This window comes from Nelumbo nucifera, chromosome 1 (genome assembly GCF_055504915.1).
Source record: "Nelumbo nucifera cultivar China Antique chromosome 1, China Antique-T2T, whole genome shotgun sequence".
Taxonomy (NCBI): domain Eukaryota; kingdom Viridiplantae; phylum Streptophyta; class Magnoliopsida; order Proteales; family Nelumbonaceae; genus Nelumbo; species Nelumbo nucifera.
Genome location: NC_142649.1, coordinates 34,634,648 through 34,653,222, shown reverse-complemented (window position 1 = coordinate 34,653,222; position 18,575 = coordinate 34,634,648).

The following is an 18,575-nucleotide window of genomic DNA, read 5'->3' as shown; positions in this document are numbered from 1 at the left end:
AATTCACTACTTAAAGGTAGTAAACCCTTGACCCAATTAGCTTGGGCTTAGTTGGCCCAATATTTACATATAAGTGATCATTGGATTTAGCCACCCTATGAAGACCTAAGGATAACGGACTTATATAAGATGATGCTGATCAGGTAATTAGCCCTACAATGGTCTCTTGCACCTAACCTCTTGGCCCATAATCATCAAAACACTATTCATAGGAAAGGACCTCTGTCGTAATTGCCAAATGTAATGTCACACTCTCTGCTTGGATGGATCCCAAGATTAAAACATTTTTCTTAAAATAGTAATATAACGTATAAATATATATTGCAAATTAGATTTCAAATACAGTTGAAATCCACTACCGACAGTTTAAGTTTCCATCAGAGAGAGTATACCCTGATATTCACTTTGTCTGATAAAGGAGTCAATCCTATCATTAAGATCACCCACTTAGGTAATTTTCTAAATTGCCCCAACATGCCCATATATTTGACCCTAAATGGATTTCATTAATTGGTACATCAAAGATAGTTTAATCTAAAACATAGTGCAGTATCATAATTAAGTATATGGTTAAGTGCAACTTTCTAGTTTTTATCTCCAAGGTTCAAGGCATAACTAGAAATTGGTCTAGGTTTAGTGTTTCTTCCAAACATCCACCGGCTACACTTTGGTCTAACCCTACTAGCTAAGACAAGTTACTCCACCAATTCGATAACATACCAATGTCAACTTTGTCAAGATAAACTCTCCAAGTCTAACATGAGCATCATAAGAAGTGCATATTATGCAACTAATTATAATAGGATCCTAAAGATATGACAATTTTAAACACAAGTTGATGTAGTCTTCTTCTTTGATGAGTTGTTGTAGCATTCAACCTCTTGAGCAACTCCAACACCTGAGTTCTTGCAATAGCCTTTTCATGCTTGAATTTGTTTGGGTCATCCTCAATGGAGAGACTTAGAGATGGTGATGGGAAAATGAGGCTCATGCAACTGAATCAAGCAAAGTTTCTACTTCATCTTTGGTAGCAATTTTTCTTTAATACACCTGGGACTCAAAATAGTTTATTTAAGTTAGCTACATACTTAATACACCATTAATACTCTCAATGAGTTTGTTATCATCAAAGCACATAGGATCAAGAATTGATGCATTGAAGTGCAATCAAACTTTGACTTTTCCTCTCAAGCCAAATATGAATTTAACTAGATATAATTGGGCCTTAGGAATCAAGTGCAATCCCAATGAGATTATAAATCATTTTAAATAAAGGTTAGTTGCTTAAGGCGTGATTAAGGCTTTCATCAATGTCCTGGGATGAATTAATTAAAACATTCATCAATATAATAAAACCCACCACCATTAGAGTAGTACTTAGCATTGTTATTTCTTTCAATTAGATGCTCTATCAATTGGGCACCCAAAATGTGTTTCTTCATGGAGATCTTGAAGAAGATGTCTTTATGAAGCAGCCTCTATGTTTCATAGATCCCCAACATTTTGTTTACAATTACCACTTGCACAAATCCTTATTTGTCTTCAAATAAACCTCATGTGCATAGTTTCACAAGCTAAGCTCATTCTTACTTCAAATTGGTTTTAAGGCTGGACTTTCTAACTTCTCTTCATGTGCAAGTCTCACAATGATATTTTGTTCATCATAATCTATGTCAATGACATAATCATCACAAGATCTAGTGCTAATGTTGTTCACTATATGCTCAAGGCTATGAACTTATCCTTAGTAGTTAAGTATTTGGCACTTCATTTTTTTCTTGGTGTTGAGACCACTGGTGTAGCCAGAAGCGTGTCATTAACCACTTCAAAACCCCAGTTTAGAGATTTATAAATTTTTCTAATCCTCACGTAACCTTAAACAACGTAGTATGTGGTGAGGAAGGGGTCAAACCCACAGGGAAGCAAGAATAAAAATTATTATATTTTTTTTTGTTCCGGATAGATAAAAGGAAAATGGATCTAGGATTTGTAGAAAATAAGAAAATAGAATTTATTAGTGCTGAAATTAAAGGTTCAAAATTAAATAAGACAATAATTAAAATTCAAAAATTAAAGAACACTGAAATCAACAAAAGAAACAAATAAAAGTGATCCAAATTTTGGATCTAGTGGCGGTAACTATCCGGGAAGACGAAATACAAGCTTTCTCCCTCCATTCAGCCCTCGAACCCCTCGAGACACCTTAGCCTTGAACCGGATGAATTCAGATCTAAAAAACACACAAACGAACAGAAATTAAATCTAAAAGATTACTAGAATAAAAATAACATAAAAGAAAATAAAGAAAATGAAAAGGATGGCTGATCAAATCCAGTGGTTGTAGTTGCAGATTGGTTGGACTGCTTGTACGAACCCCTCTTGACAAGATGTGGGCATCCTTCCCCTCTATAACCCTTTAACTCCTCAAGAAACCATAGCCTTGTGAATTGGGTGAATTGACCAATCCCTTGTCAAGGGCCCCTTGGGTCCTTTTTATAAAGAAGGGTGGACATAACTGGGATTAGAAAAGAAGAGATGGGTAGCTCTTGGGTTTATGCAAAAATATGGGTACCCTAGGGTTTGAGAATGAAGGGTTAGGATTGTTCTAAGGTGATCCTAAGGCTAAGAAGAGAAGGAGAGGGCGCCCAATATTATGTATGGCTGAGATTTGGGCTCCTAAGATTGGATGGTGAAGATTTAGGTGCCTAGGGTTGAAAGGTGGAGATTAAAAGGAGTGGGTGGCGCCCTAGAGTGAATTGCTGAGATAGAGAGTGAAATAGAGGGCTGAGATCTAGTGGCTAAAGGTTGAGTGGTGGGGATTAGAAGTTAGGTGGCACCCTAGGTTAGAATGCTAAAGAGAGGGCACCCTAGAATGGAAGGGGGAGATTAAATGGAATGAAAGGTTTGGATTTAGCAGTTAGGGGTGGCTAGGGTTTGTTTGAGGTGAAAAGAATGAGTGGGGAGGCGCCCTAGGGTTTGTTAAGGAGAGGGGAGTATGCTAATATAGTAGGAGGGGTGACATTCTGGGTTTAGAAAATAGAAGGCGCCCTCCTGTGCTCAGTTTTTCACAGAAATACCCTCTCCCTCAGCTGGAATTCACACTGCTTCCCAAAAACTGCATTTTAGCACTAAAACTTCCCCAGTTTTCCCAGGATTTGCACAGGAACCCTCAGAGGTCACAATATTGAATTTAACTGGAAAAAGGGCACATTTTGACTATTCTAATGTTTAGGTAACCCTAAAATGATAACCGTTAAGGCATCAAAATATAGAGTTATCAACCATACGTGATGAAACTAGACTTCACCTTCGTCAATGTCAATATATAATATGTGCTTGGTTCTATTGGTGTTTATAGATGGGGTGTTTCTCATATAAATGTTTTATTGAAAAAATGTCACTTTAAATGTTGGGTAATTGTCACTTTTGCTATTGTCATCATCTTTCAATTATGAGTTTATCTTCTTTTAATACCAAAAAAATAAGTAATTACAAACCAACCTTAATATGAGAGATGATTGATTGACTAGAAGGGCCGATTTTAATCACAACACAACCTGAACTCATCCAATATTGGGTGCTAATTCCTCAACCCAAGCACCATTGTTTAAGCTAGCTTGGTCTGGGTTGGATTATGAGGTTAAAAAATTAAAGAAAAAAAAAACTAAATAATGAACAAAGTTATATTGCAACGTGGAAGGCTTGGCCTTTCTCAAACGTGAAGAAATACGGTTTTGAACATAAAACAAGTAAAATGGTGAACTCAACAAGTATGACACTCAGCCCAGGCAAGGCCAAGCCAATAATGTTTCTAAGGCCCTAGGGCTGAAATTTGGGGTCAGGGCTTAGCCCAAACACAATATGTTTTTGTATTTGTATATATTGGTAAAAGGGCATGCATGTTTAGAAGAGTAAAAATATAAGCTAACATCATATAATCAAATTTAACATTTATGACCTGCACCAAAATCAAGGCAAATATCGACTTTATATAGTATAGATAACTATATAAATATGTATATATTATGTATAAAACTATGCATATATGTATGCTTCCATATATGCACTGATAATTTTGAGTTTATAGACTGATTTTTTATTAGAACACAAGTAGAATATCTGAAGTACTATGACTATTTTCTATTTATAAAATAATGCTAAAGTAAGTTAACCTTAATCTACTAATCTCAAGTCTAGGAAACAAGATCAATTTAGAACAATAAGAAAACGGTCAAAAAATAGGATCAACCCAATCTCAACTCAACCCAAAGTCCTTGGTTGGGTTTTTTATTTTGGTAAGAAGTTACGGTTAAGGATTGAGGGTTCAACAACTTGGGTTGGGTTAAGGTTGGCCTCTCAACCTGACCTAACCCAACCAAACTTACACCCCCAAATGGCCCTTATACCTGTTCAATCCAGTCCATGCCCTCTTGATATATCCACTCTGAATCCTCTCCAGAACAGTGAGGAGAGGATCCTCTATTGGTTCAATGATATCATGCCCATTTTTTCTTTTACTTTTCTTTTTATTTTTGGCTTCATGATATCATGTCCACACTTAGTGGGTAAAGAATTTATCAGTAATACCAGAAAAAACATGATATTGTAAGAGCTTTGATCAATCAAAACCCTCTCTGAATTTTAATGGATACTTCCTTAAATGAATTGGTATGATATATATCATTGGGCCATTTGTGGATCCCCTCCTAACCTTAATGATCAATAAGCCCCCCAGCCCCCTTCTAAAACCAACCCTTTATAAAAGTCAGGATGAGTGCCCTACCCCATTTATAACCCACGAAACACAATCCAATATTCCAGCTGTCAAACAACTTATGAAATTGGATTTATTTGTTTCTGTTTCAGATAAGATGAATGTATTTCCTAGTCACTTACTTGGTAGGCCCAATCCATTCTTGGGACCTATCCATTGTGGACATTGAAAGTATTTGTTTTATAGGGGAGGAGGTGAAGAGGTTCTGATGCTTCTTTTTCGCTGCAGTTTGAGGGGTTTCACTTGGGTTTGGTCTTAGAAAGTGAAAAAAAAAAAAGGATTTGGTCTTCAGGAATACCAAAATTGAAATATAGAGGAAGAACATTCCCAAACACGGAGCAAATGCTTAAATACTATATATAATCCAAATGTTGGATTTTTTATTCCTGTCTTGAAGGTAATAGGTAAAGAAGACTAGAGTTAGGATTGGGAATACTTAATGCTACACTAAGGCAGCGTTTGGAATCAGTGTAAAATGTCATCGATGTAAAAGTACATCGATTATGTTTTATACTGAACCATCATTAAGTGACCATTGTATTTTTGAAAAAATGTGATGCAATCGGTGTAATGTTTTACATCAATTTTATCAATGTAGTATTTACATCGATAATTGATGTAAAACTTTACATATGATGAGGTTTTATACTAACTCACGACATAAAACTCTATTCCATCCAAATGCGTGTAAAACTAAACTGGAGTGGAGTTTTTTGTAGATCATTATTACACTCTTTCCAAACACAGACAAAACCAAACCAATGTAAATGTTTATGTCATTCTTGTTTTACACCAAATCCAAATGCAGCCTAAGGAAATAATCGTGGGAAATGAATATATTTAAGAACAGCTATAAGATGTGGTCTCTCTCTCTCATGTTCTCATTTTCTCATTTTTCATTGACCAACCAAACATTGGTCAGTTGGTTTCCTGCTCATCATCTTTTATGCATCTCTGGATGCATGGTAGATCCAGACTTAACTGGCCTAGAAAGTTTGTCTTTCCAGAAAGTAGTTGGTTTGGGGGCTAACCTAGCTTTAGTTTTGCTTCTTATACAAAGTGTTAAAGTAGGGCTGCTCACGTACGGTCACCGGTTTTTGGAAAACCCTGAACTGAAACCAATCGGTTGATAGGTTGATTGATCATTTGGTGTTTTGATATTTATAATATATACATACATTTAATATAAATACTATAAATGTATATGATATATTATATTATAAGTAATAAATAAAATATTATATATGTATATATTTATATATGATGTGGGCTAGCCAGGCCCAACCCATTATGGGCTGAGAGACCGGGCCCACTAACGCCTGACAATGCTAGCCACAGTAAGGGGAGCCATGCTGCCTTCGTACGGAGCCAACCGTGGAGTAGTTAGGTGTACTTGCAAGGACTTGCCGCCTGACTTCGTATGGCTCTAATCTGGTGTGTTCATCACCACCTGCCTCCAGTTCACTCAAGTATAAATATGAGGTAACTCACCCTTGACAAGGGATCCAGATCCCAGAATCCTGATTTAGCTCTCGCATTTACTTCCATTGCCTTGAATTAAACTCTTGCACCTACTTCATTTCATTAGCATTTACTCTTGGGTATCCAGTGCATCCAAGGACTACCACCGAGACCTCGTCTGCACCTTCCCTTGCCTTACACCTCGTACTAACTTGAGCATTGGAGCCTTCACCTTGGGTCTTCACCCGAGGCCTCTGACATCTCTTGTTTTGCAGTACCTCGAGTCTCCAAGAACTTCATCACCAAGCCAATGACTCACTGTCCTCGGTTTCTACCATACTCAGAAGGGAGCATCTTGCCTCGGCCTACAGTCCTTGGCCTCAGCTTACCCTCCTCTGAATTCTCAAAGCTTTTAGCCTACCTTCGAAACTTAGGGGCAAATTTACCTCGTTGCCCGCAGCTAATCCGGGCAACAACAATTGGCACTGTCTATGGGAATACATTGCTGAGATGATTCCTTAAAACTCATAAGAAGAAAAATCTCTAAGTCCTCCTAAGTTCGATAATCATGGTGTGAAATGAAGGGATGGGATATCCATCATATGGACGCCCAAATCTTGTGGAATAAAGGGGCAAATTTCAAAATTTTTTCTCTCCTTTCAACTGCGAATCGCATTCCCTATTTAGAAAATCATCTTTTCAAGGATCAATCTTGAACCATAAATTGAACCAGATCTGAACCAAAAGGAATAGGAGAGAGGTATACCTGATACAGAGAAATATTATCTCTCAATGAAGGTGTTCACACCCAAGAAAGGATCCAAAGACTGCTCCCACTGAAGATGGTGCAGTGTAGGATGGAGCAGAATCAGCAGTGTTCTTCTCCAAGAACTTTGTCCTTCGCAAGAAACAGCAGGATGGCACGTGAGCACAGCTTTCTATCAATCCTTTCACAAAGAACAGATGTCAAGATTGAATCTTGACTTCTCCCACAACTGGAGATCGAACTAGCAAACTGGTCGGCAAGAACAAGGAGGCGGCAAGAAAGAATTCTGCAAGGTTGCTTAATTCTTCCTTCTATGTTTTCAGCTCTGAAAAGGATGTGAGTATGTGTCTAAAGGCTGCCACCCCCTCCTTCTTTTGTGACCCTAAAAGATCAGCTCCTAATCCAATTAGGAGCTGCTGATCCAAATCATATTTGGATCAGACATCCTTTTAGGTGATAAGGATAAACCCTTATTTTATTTACATATTAGATCAGCCTTCTCCGAATCTCATTAGGAGGTTTCTAGATCAGAATCATATTCAGATCTGAACTCTTTGAGTGGATAGGGTTAAGACCCAATCCTATCTGCTGATCCATCTCAGAATTCGCCAATATTTAACTTATTAAATTAGTCTAGTTTGAAATGGGCTTTAGGCCCATTAAGCTTATGTACTCACTTAGCCTTCCTAACTGTTGCCCAGTTGGGCTTCCTTGTATGGCGTGGGACCCAAGCATTAATCTACACATAAGCCACATGGGTTCGGCCCAGCCTTTGTTACAAGGCCTGGCCAAATACACGGTTGTGGACAATGCACCCCCTGAAACCCATCAAATGGGCTCTATGGGCCCAACACTTACCCTAAGTGGTCCCTGGGCCAAGCCACCTTGTAACACCCAGGGACTGTGAACAGATGCAAGATTAGCCCATCAGGCATTACCCTCAATGGTCTTACACTCAACCTCTCAGCCCATAATGATCAAACACTGCCCGACAAGAGAGGACCTCTCCCTCGGCTGCAAGGAACAGTGTTGCACTCTCTACTTATATGGATCCCGGGAATTAAAACCTTTCACAAACATTTTACAAACCCTAATATATATACTTTTATATCTCATATAAAATATATTTTGCAAAACAAATCTCAAAGATTGAAATCGGCTGTTGGCAGTCTTGGTTTCCATCAATGATCTAGGGGTCGGGTGTAACTTTCCAGTTTTGCCCATTAGTCTCCAAGGTCCAGGGCAATACTGGAAATCTGGTCCGGTTCAATGATTCAATTAATCCTACACTGTATGTGCCTAGGGTCTCACCCTGGCAGCTAAGACAGGCCACCCCAACCGACTTGGTGGCACAACAGTGTCAACCTTATCAGGATAGGTCTCCCCAAACCGACCCACTGGCTGTGAACATTCTAAACTAACACGAGTCTCATTACGTGTCGAGTTTAAGGGTATTACACAAAAACATACCAAGGGAACATGAATCAAATATGCACTTTTATTCATTTACAATAAACTCATAAAGTACATCATTCTGATTAAAGCTCAGGGCATACAAAACTATCCAACAACTCCCACTTGCACTGAGGTCCAATCAGGTACAAGCCGGAGTCCCATGCTTTCCACGTGTTTCTCAAACACTTTCTGTGATAGTGGCTTTGTCAATGGGTCTACTACATTTTCCGTTGACGCTACCTTCTGAATCGGGATCTCCTCTCTACCAACAATCTCCCGTAGTACGTGGTATTTCCTCTCGATGTGCTTCGACTTCGAGTGGGCTCGTGGCTCCTAAGCCTGAGCAATGACTCCATTGTTGTCACACAACAATGGGATGGGTGATGTGCTGGATGGAACTACTCCCAACTTGTGAATGAACTACTTCATCCACACGGCTTCTTTGGCAGCCTCACTTGCGGCAATGTACTCAGCCTCGGTTGTGGAGTCTGTAGTGGACCCCTGTTTGCTGCTTTTCCAGCAAACAACAAACGATCCTATCGTGAAAACATATCCAGATGTAGACTTTCTATCATCTGGATCCGACTGGAAATCGGCATCTGTATACCCTTGGATATGTAGTGAGCTACCGTCGAATACTAGACAAAACTCTTTTGTCCTTCAAAGGTACTTAAGTATGTTTTTCACAGCTGTCAAGTGCTCCTGCCCTGGGTTGGCCTGAAATCTGCTTATCACACTCACTGCCCGAGCAATGTCAGGACAAGTGCACAGCATGGCATACATGATGATCCCTACGGCAGAGGCATAGGGAACGTCTTTCATGCCCTCAATCTCCTCAGAGGTCTTAGGAGACATCTTCTTGGAGAGAGTGACTCCGTGCCTGAAAGGAACATTTCCTTTCTTGGAATTCTCCATGCTATATCATTTGACTATTTTGTCAATGTAAGCAGATTGGGATAATCCTATTATCCGCTTTGATCTATCTCTATAGAGTCGAAGACCCAGTATATAGGAGGCTTCTCCAAGATCTTTCATGGAGAATTGTTGTGAAAGTCATACTTTCACCGTAGTTAGCATTCCTACATCATTCCCAATGTGTAGAATGTCATCTACATACAGAACCAAGAAGGTAACCTTATCTCCACTATACTTTCTGTAGACACAGGGTTCATCCGGATTCTGCTTGAAGTCAAACGATTTGACAGCAGAGTCAAAATGGAGGTTCCAACTTCTAGAAGTTTGCTTAAGTCCATAAATGGATCTATTAAGTTTACATACCTTGTTTTCCTGACCTGCAGCAATGAAGCCTTGTGGCTGCTGCATATAGATATCTTCAGTAAGATCTCCATTCAGGAATGCAATTTTGACATCCATCTGCCAAATTTCATAATCATGGTATGCTGCTATAGCTACCAGGATCCTAATGGATTTAAGCATGGCCACAGGCGAAAAGGTTTCCTCATAATCGATGCCCTCTTTCTGAGTGTACCCTTTCGCCACCAAACGAGCTTTGAAGGTCTCAACCCTACCATCGGGGCCCTTCTTCCTCTTGTAAATCCATTTGCATCCAATTGCTTTTACCCCGGAGGGCGGATCTACTAGAGTCTAGACTCCATTGATCTCCATTGAGTCCATCTCAGCTCTCATGGCCTCCACCCACTTCTGGGAATCTATGTCCAACATAGCTTCTGCGTAAGTCACGGGATCCTCCTCACTAGTCAAGGTTTCCACCAGGTAACTATCCTGGTCATAACCATAACGGACTGGTGCCTTGGATACTGAGTGGATCTTCTAGGTTGGTTACTACCTAGAACTTGTGGGACATCTCCCACTACTCCTGAGCTCTCCTCATCAAGAACTACTTCCTGACAATGGGTGTCCAGGATGTAATATGTTTCCAAGAATTATGCATTTTGGCTGTAGAACACTTTCTGCTCACTTGGGTCATAGAATAGGTAACCTACAGAGCCTTTTGGGTAGCTTACAAATAGGCAACGGCTAGTATTAGATTCCAACTTGTCTGCACTTGTTCTTTTAACATGTGCTGGACAACCCCAAATCTTCAAGTGTCTGACACTTGGTTTCTTTCCGGTCCAAAGTTCATATGGAGTGTTTGGAACCGATTTGGTTCGAACCCGATTCAGCACGTAAATCGCAGTCTCTAATGCGTAACCCCAAAAGGATGTGGGTAACTCTGAGTGTATGAGAAGTGATCGGACCATATCCAATACGGTCTTGTTCCTCCTCTCTGAAACACCTTTAAGTTTTGGTGTAGCAGGAGGAGCTAATTGTGATACTATCCCATTGTCCTTTAAGTAGTCCCTGAATTTGTCAGAGAGATATTCGCCACCTCGATCTGATCGAAGGACTTTATTTTCTCTCCCTAACTGTTTCTCGACCTCTTGTCTGAACTCTTTGAACTTTTCAAAGGATTCAGACTTGTGTCTCTTTAGGTACACGTAACCATATCGTGAAAAATCATCGGTGAAGGTGATGAAATACACGTGTTGATTCCGTGTCCTAACACTCAGGGGACCACATACATCAGTATGTATAAGGTCAAGTGTTCTTGTACATCTTTCAGGCTTACCGTTAAATGGCCGTTTCGTCATCTTGCATTGTAGGCAAGGCTCACAGGTGGGAAGATCTTCTACAGTTAGAAAATCTAAAGGACCATCCTTTACCATCCTTGTGATTTAGTCAACATCAATGTGGCCAAGTCGGTAATGCCACAGACACGTGGGATTAGTTGTATCACGGGCACTCTTCTTGGGGATTTCAGCCAACGTAGTTTCAGTTATGTTAGTTTCTAGAGAAGGATGTAGAACATAGAGACCATTCTCCAGTTCCCCGTATGCGATGAATCGGTTATTTCTTTTAATAGTAATCATATTACTAAAGAAGACAGAATAACCATCTGCACACAGTTTTGAGACAGAAATCAAATTTCTTCTTAAATTTTGTACATAAAGACAATCTTTCAGTACAATAGTTCCTTCTCTAAAAAGTAATTCCATGGTTTCTATGGCCGCGGCTGCAACAGTTGCAGTTGTCCCCAAGTAGAGCGTGACTTCTCCTTCACTCAGCCTTCTGCTTACCTTGAACCCCTGCAGTGAGTTACACGCATGAGTTGAAGCCCCGGAGTCAATACACCAGGACATAGAAACTACCAACAAATTGGTTTCTATAACACAAGTTTCAAAATTACCTTTCTTGGATTCCAGGTAGGCAGGACAGTTCCTTTTCCAGTGGCCGATCTTCTTGCAGAAGTGACAGGCATCCAATGCTTTGTCTTTCTTCTGCTTCTTGCCCTTAGTGGCTTTCTTCTGAGGCTTCTTTGCCTCCCTCTTGCTCTTTCCTGTCTTTCTATCTTCAACAAGCATAGCTACAGGCTCATCCTTTTTAATCAGTTCTTCAGCTCTTTGCAACATATTGCTGAGCTATTGCAAGCTAACATTCAGCTTGTTCATGTTGTAGCTCATGATGAATGAATTAAAGGAAGGAGGCAAAGAATTAAGGATAGCATCTATCTGGGTCGCAAGGTCCAGCCCGGATCCAAGAGCTTCCAGTTCGTTGATGTATCCCATCATCCGAAGACAATGGTCATGAACTTGTTGGCCCTTCGACATCTGTGCGGTCATGAACTGTTTCAAGACCTTCTGTCGAGTAGAACGATTCTGCTCTTCATACATCATCCAGAGACTGTCCAATATATGCTTGGCAAGTACAATCTGGTCGAACTGCCTCTGTATTGGGTTATCCAACGAGGCAATGATGTAACACTGGGCAAGGAAGTTTTTCTCCTCCCATTCCTGATAGTCTCTCCTTCGAACCTCAGAAGCCCTATCAACCAGACGCTCCGGGGCAGGATTCTTAGCCACTTTGTCTAACTTTTCAGAAGTTAGGACCAGCATAAGGTTCTTGTACCAGTCGGCATAGTTTGGGCCCTTCAACTTGTTGTCATCAATAAACTTTGCAAATTGCCGTTTGCCATTTTCTGATAAAAAAATAAAACATCAGTCCACAACCTAATTTGATTCAAGTTCTTTACATAGATATGGATTTTAATCTACGTTCCATTCCCATTTGTTCATCTCTAAGATTTCCCTCCTTTCTCAGTGACAGAGACTGCGGGTTGTCTCTGGAAATGTGGAAAATCACATAGGGTGCTTGGAGCCAACTGTTTCAGCTGCATAACCCCACCACCTTTCTATGAAGGATCATATCCACTCATCATATGAGTTTTCCCTTTGGCCTCTATCAGACAAGGTTCAGAGCCGTTTTCAGGTAAACCTTTCTGTCCAGTGAGTGCTTACCCATCATATTCCTGAATGCCAAGGTACCGTGAGAGAGTTCCCATTTTCTGGTGAAGCCCCTCCCACATCGGTCTATGACGCCCCTATCATCTTATGAAACACTTAGACAAGCCCAACAGCAAATGGATAACCCATTTTCTGGTGCGTTTCCTCATTATTGAAGGACCCATCCAAATGCTAATGATGGAAGGCCTTTAGAGTGTTCATCATGTGAATCTCCCTATCACATGCACTCATATTAGCTGGAGGGAACAGTCAATTACGCCCTAGTTTGATCTAGGTCAAACCAAAGTGGCTCCCACTGACTTTCATAAAGCCAGATTTTGGAGGGCCCAAATTGGCTAGGGTTCCACACATAACCTCTCGATGAGGTGTGGGGCCCACCACTGAGGGAGGTCATCCAATGACCAAAAGGGACACCATGGCAATGATGTGCATTCAGCAATGGTGTGCGCAAGAGCCACTATCGATTGAGCATGGGCCAAGTACTTGTGGCCCTTGGTGTGGGGCCCACCGCTAAGGATCTCATTGATTGGTACATCAAAGACAGCCCAATCCGACACCTAGTGCAGTATCATAATCGAGTCTACGGGTCGGGTGTAACTTTCCAGTTTTGCCCATTAGTCTTCAAGGTCTAAGGCAATACTGGAAATCTGGCCCAGTTCAAAGATTCAATTAATCCTACACTGTATGTGCCTAGGGTCTCACCCTGGCAGCTGAGACAGGCCACCCCAACCGACTTGGTGGCACAACAGTGTCAGCCTTATCACGATAGGTCTCCCCAGACCGACCCACTAGCTGTGAACATTCTAAACTAACATGAGTCTCATCAAGTCTCCAGTTTAAGGGTATTACACAGAAACATACCAAGGGAACATGAACCAAATATGCACTTTTATTCATTTACAATAAACTCATAAAGTACATCATTCTGATTGAAGCTAAGGGCATACAAAACTGTCCAACACGAAGAGCCAGGAATAACTAGAACCTCGTCACCTACGAGCCATTTCAAGCAATCCTTGATCATTTGGACCGCCTCACTCAGCGTATAGAAGAAGTCTACCCCCGAGCAGGAGGTCCCTCTCTAGGCAACCATCTCATTGTAGTGTTAAAGGATCAGGGCCGACACGAGCATGTCGAGCCCCCAGCCCTCGGCCAGGGTGACAATCAGTTAGAGAGAAGAAGAGCAGCAATAGGGTTATAAAGAGTCAAGCAAGAGCCAACACCCTAGTTCACCTCAGAGGAATATCCAACCTCCCAGCCGAAGAGAAGAAGTGCCCACATGATCCGAAGACAGTCACCAGCCTTCGGAGTAGCATCATCACCGCCGAAGGGAGATCCCCAGGGACGATGGCGGACACCTCAGCAATCCTGCAGTTCGCTCTTGGGGTGACAACCAATGTCATGTGATGAGATTAGAATTTATCATATTTTTATCCCCAAATATTATGTCTTTCATACTGAATTAGTACTTAATTGGACTCATATTTGTTGTATTTCGGTTCAGGGCATGTAAGAAGGCATCAGAAGCAAAGAAAGGCAAATCGGATGATTTTTCCCAGTTTCGGCATCATTCAGTAATTTGGGCCTAACTCGCGTACCCGAAATCCGATTGGGCTGATTCAAGATCCACCGGAAAGATAAGAGAAAAAGAAACAACTTTCGTATTTTGGAATTTCGCAGATTCGGCCTGCATCGAAGTCAAATCCGGGTCTGAAGTCAGGGCAAATTCGTAGGAAGGCTCAATCCACAGCTGAAGCCCAACTTACAGAAAAGCCTGGCTGAAGCCCAATTCGCAGAGGAGGTCTAATACGAATCCAAGAATAAGAAACTGAGAAGAGTCCTTCCATATCTGAATTGTTGATGTAATCTTAGAGAGATAAGAGGATTGAGTTCATTAGATAAAAAGATAAGATTAGAATTAGGATAGGACTTTCTATTCTTGTAAAGATCAACTTCTAGAATGAATCAAGAAGCAAAGGAGCAATCAATCAAGAAAGGAGAAAACAAATCAAGAAACTTGGGGAAGGTGATCAAGAATTCAAGAAACCTCAAGATGAAGGTGGTGGCTAGAAGAGGAGATCTCAACACTATGGGCGAATTCAAGAGTTCTTTCTTTCCCTTTGTTTGCTTTAAATCTTTTATCATGAACTGATTTGTTTTTTGCTAGGGCTATGGAAAGCCTAACCAGGTTAATGAATATATTTTTATCTTTATGATTTATCCAAGATTGTGATTTCCATATAGTCTATGAATTATTATGCTTAATGCAATTAAGAGCTTGGCCACCTCTTAATTGATTTGGGCTATGCGAATGAATCGAGAGAGGAATTTACATAATCGATTGAATAGTTCATAGTGTGAATTGAATGGTATATAGAGATATATATACATGATTCATCTGAATTTAATGGTTTTCCTTGGATTTAATGCACTTCCATCTTGAGAGCTCTACTCGAGAGATCGAAGGGTTACTTGATGGGCGTAGTTTTAGTATATCTTGAGAGAGAATATTAAATAAAATTGGAAAGACCTCAGCTTATGGGAATGACAAGTAATCTTGGTTAATCGAATCCATTAATATTCATTACATTGGTTAGGTGGACCTAAAAGTCCTAGCAATTTCATCCATTGCATATTTTGTTAGTGATCACCTTTGTTTCTATTTTCTTTTTCTAGTTTTTATTTTCAGTAGTTCTTGCTCAAAACTGAATTTCGATTGTCCAAATACTTATTTTGTTAAATCCCCGTGGGAACGATATTTTATACTACTTGATAACTAGTGCACTTGCTAAGGTTATATATTTATAGCTATCATCATGCCACTCCCCCTCTTGTCTCGGATCTCCAAGACATTTTGAACAATTGTCGCACCCATAGGGGAGCACACTACCCAGCTTTGGAGTACTCAGGAATCTGAGCTAATACCCACCGAGTCCGTGAAAACAGAAGTATGGCCTACGCCCCCCGCCGATCCGAGGCTTGCCAAGTTGCAAGCCAAGCTCAGGGCCGTCAGAGACGAGCTCTGCCAAGTCAAGGAGAGCCGAGTTAACACCTCTGCTAGCGAGGCAATTCCACCGGCCACATGGACGCATTCACCCTGGAAATCATTTCGGAGCCTCTCCCCCCACACTTCAAGGCTCCTACTTTAGAGATGTACAACAACTCCTCAAACCCTGACGACCACCTCGAAAGTTTCAGAGCGCTCATGATACTCTACGAGTATTCCAACACCTTGACATGCCAAACTTTCCAGGCCACCTTCAAGGGGGCAGCATGCTGCTGGTTCTCCATCCTACCCCCGAGGTCAATCAGTTTGTGGGAGCAGTTCGCTAACATGTTCCTCGCCCACTTCACTAGCAGCAAATGGTGCCAAAAGAGCATCGTCTCGCTCATGTCCATCAAGCAGAAACCGGGAGAAAGCTTGCGGTCTTACATTGACCACTTCAAAAAAGAAGAGCCCGAGGTCAGGGACCTCGACCCCATGGTCTCAATGCACGTTGCCATCAACGGGCTCCGAGTTGGCTCTGCCCTTAAGTGCTCAGTCGCCAAGACCCCACTGAAGACAAAGTTGGAGTTCCTCAAAAAGGCCTAAAAGTACATTGCAGCCGAAGAGGCTTCAGTCAGGGATTACTAGGAGAAGGAGGTCAAACGCAGTGGCGGGCCCTCAGGGAAGAAAAAGAAGAATGAAGATTGCCGAGGTGATAGTGGCAAAGATAACAGGAAGCCGTCGGCCCCAACCATGGCTTATAGCCAATATACGCCACTCAACTCCTCCTAGACCCAAATCTTGATGCAGATAGGCGAGGAGAAGTTCCTGAAGTGGATAGAAAAGATGAAGAGGAACCCTAAGAGGCGGAACCCCAAAAAGTACTACAAGTTAAACCACGGCGTCAGCCACGACACCAAGGATTGCTATGAGTTAAAGAATGAAATAGAGTCTTTTATCTATCGTGGGCATTTGAAGTAGTTCATTGGGGGTGAAGCCGGTGCTTCGTCCTCCCAGCAACAACAGCACTAATAGGTCACTGGAGTCATCAACGTCATCATTGGGGGCTTAGCCTCGGGTGGAGCTTCAAACTCGGCCCGTAAGGCTTACGCTAGGCAATTGAACATCCAAGGGCCTGCCCCCAAGAGGCCAAAGTAGTATGAGGACCTCTCCTTTATGGACGAGGACCTCAATGGGATCATAGTCTCCCATGAAAAACTTCTTGGCCAAGTGGCGGCACTCAACCGCTTCATGTCAAAGTCAACTGATCAATGTTTTCCCTTCTTTCAAGCCATCAAGAAACTAAAAGACTTCTAGTGGATGGAGGAATGTCAGCGAGCTTTCGACGAACTCAAGGAGTACCTCGCCTCACCTCCACTCCTGGCCCGCTCGGTCGCAGGAGAAACTCTATATTTGTATCTATCAGTTGAGGATGAAGTAGTTAGCTTAGTCCTGATCAAAGAAAATGGAGCACAGAAGCCAATATAATGCGTTAGCAAGGTACTGTGCGATGCCAAAACCAGATACCCCAAAGTGGAGAAGCTGGCCTTTACTCTTGTGGTTTCAGCTAAGAAGCTTAGGCTGTATTTCCAAGGTCATACCATCATAGTGTTGTCAAATCAGCCCCTTAGAGCAGTCCTCGCCAAGCCCGAGACCTTGGGGCGTTTGATCAAATGGGTCGTCGAGCTTTCCGAATTTGGCATACGGTACCAGCCGAGGCCCGCCATTAAAGCACAAGCCCACACAGATTTTGTGAACGGAGTGCACCTTCAACCGAGCTCCCCTTCAGGCCCTAGAAGAAGAACCAGGAGAAGGGCGCCCGGTTGGAGATGCTCCCCCTGTTTGGAAGCTTTTTGTGGATGGGCCGTCCAATGCCAAAGGAAGTGGCACTGGCCTTATCCTCCTCACCCTGGACAACTAATAACTCTGTATTTTGATGCCTTAATGGGCATCATTTTAGGGTTACCTAGGCCTTAGAATAGTCAAAACATGCCCTTTTCCTAGTTAAATTCAAGATTGTGACCTCTGAGGGTCCCTATGCAAATCCTAGGAAAAATTGGGAAGTTTCAGGGCTGAAATGCAGTTTTTGGGAAGCTAGTGTGAATTCCAACTGAGAGAGGGGGTGTTTCTGTAAAAAACTGAGCACAGGAGGGCGCCTCCTATCTGCCAAACCTAGATAGGCATCCCTCCTACTGTATTAGTGATGGCTATAATTATATAACCCTAGCAAGTGCACTTGTTATCAAGTAGTATAAAAATATCGTTCCCACGAGGATTTAACAAAATAATTACTAAAACTATAGTTTCCCTTTGATTATTTGGACAACCGAATTTTGGATCTAACAATAAGAACTACTAAAAATTAAGAATAGAAGAAAAAAAGAAATAAAAATAAGTGCAATCAATGACAAAACTTGCAACGATCTAATTGGAAGCGCTAGGACTATTGGTCCACCTAACCCTTCCAATGGATATCAATTTATTAGATTAACCAAGATAATTTATTATTTTCATAAGCTGAAGTTTTTCCAAATTTATTTAATTTACCCTCTCAGGATATATTAGATCTACCTCTATCAAGTAACCCTTCGATCTCTCAACTAGAGTTCTCGTGATAGAGATGCAGTAAGTTCTATGAAAAACTTATATCATCAGATGAATCATGTATATATATTCCTATATACCATTCAATTCACACTAAGAATTATTCAGTCCACTATATGAGTTCCTCTCTCGATTCATTCATATAAACCAAACCAATTAATAGATGGCCAAACTCTTAATCGCATTATGCACAATAACTCATAAACA